Source organism: Bidens hawaiensis, unplaced genomic scaffold, assembly GCF_021521415.1.
Source record: "Bidens hawaiensis isolate Kalapana, Puna unplaced genomic scaffold, B.hawaiensis_p1.1 tig00067964_1, whole genome shotgun sequence".
NCBI lineage: Eukaryota > Viridiplantae > Streptophyta > Magnoliopsida > Asterales > Asteraceae > Bidens > Bidens hawaiensis.
This window is the reverse complement of record NW_027502049.1, coordinates 8359-10000: the sequence shown is the minus strand read 5'-3', so window position 1 is coordinate 10000 and position 1642 is coordinate 8359. Positions and strand designations below refer to the sequence as shown.

Here is a 1642-nt window from a genome sequence, read left to right as displayed (position 1 = left end):
ACTTGAGAACTGTAATTAAACTATGTTATTTGTATGTTTAGTATGTTAATTTAATTTGTATATTAACCTTTCCCTGTATGTGTAAGTTATATCTAAAAAATATATGTGTAAGTTATGCCTAAAAAATATATATTGATCGACCATTAAAGTAGATGTTACGAACGTTACATAATTTACACCTGTTTGCAAAAGTCGATCCATGTGTTATCATTATTTTTTATTTAAGATGCAATAATGCATATTATTACATTTAATAAACACCAGTTCTCAAAGTATCCAGCTAGTATGTGTGTTTGTGAGAGACCAATTTATAACTTTTTTTTCACGTTTAATGTTGGAAGTAAATTAACATCTTTAAATCATGATTTACAGGATGTAATGTTTGGCGGTACCGAAACCGTGGCCTCTGCTATTGAATGGGCTTTGACTGAGCTAATGCACACACCTGAATCCCTCAAGCGTGTACAACAAGAGCTAGCTGATGTCGTCGGTCTTGATCGTCGTGTCGAAGAATCAGACTTTGAGAAACTCACCTACTTTAGATGTGTTATCAAAGAAACACTCCGCATGCACCCTCCAATTCCACTCCTCTTGCATCAATCTTCTGAAGCTACTGAGGTTGGCGGCTACCACATCCCTAAAGGCGCCCGAGTCATGATTAATGCGTACGCAGTTAACCGTGACAAGAACGCTTGGAAGGATCCTAACACATTCAACCCATCACGGTTCTTGGAAAGCGGGGCTCCTGACTTTAAAGGAAGCAACTACGAGTTTATTCCATTCGGGTCCGGGCGTAGATCATGTCCGGGGATGCAACTTGGATTATACGCCTTGGAAATGGCGGTGGCTCACCTTCTTCACTCCTTCACATGGCAGTTGCCGGATGGTATGAAACCAAGTGAGATTGATATGACTGATGTGTTTGGACTCACTGCACCAAAGGCAACTCGACTTGTGGCGAGTACCAACTCCACGTCTATTGTGCCCGTTGTATTAAAACTCTCACCAACTTGGAGACTTGAAAACTAGTGAATGTTTTACATTATAACCTAAAGAGAAAAACACCATGAAAATTGTATTTTTTATGTATTTGTTTGAATTAAAACTGCATGTATGTTGTGATAATGTTGAAATTTGATTTCTTCCAAATAAGACAACCTTTTGTTTTCAAATGTGCTGAACTACATGTTGGTTTCTATTAAACCTATTCTATCTGATGCAAGAGCATTATGGTTTATGAGGAGGAATCATTGGAGTGAAAATTGGGGAATAAATTACAAGATAATAATATAAAATTATTTGTAATTTTAATTCCTTTAATTTTGGCTAGGTTTTATTTGTTTTCTTTTTATGTGTAACCATTCTATTATATAAGAATGTCTAGGTTCATAGGATAGATAGTTTTGGATATTAAGAATATTATGAAGAACGCTTGTTTTTGAACCTTTCGGTTCGTTTCTAACCTTTTGGTTAGATGAAGTCTATGAATAAACTATGAGTTTCGTGAGCCATTTGAGTCAAGTCGTGGATTCGGCATCATTTGGTATCAAAGCTTTGGTTGTTCAAATGGCTCTACGTGAAGGCAAGTGTTTCCTTGTTCGAAGAGTCGCCGACCAAGGCATCGACAAAACATTGGTGGTTC

General features: G+C 36.9%; 1 pseudogene across 1 annotated transcript in view; it reads left to right on the top strand.

Moving 5' to 3' along the window:
• The window catches only part of LOC143605118 (cytochrome P450 84A1-like), a 10003-nt pseudogene extending 9006 nt beyond the window's left edge, over positions 1-997 (top strand). Inside the window, exon 2 of the transcript XR_013148443.1 lies at positions 373-997. The product of XR_013148443.1 is annotated as a cytochrome P450 84A1-like (transcript). The remainder of the gene's footprint in view (positions 1-372) is intronic.
• Positions 998-1642: the final 645 nt, after the last annotated feature.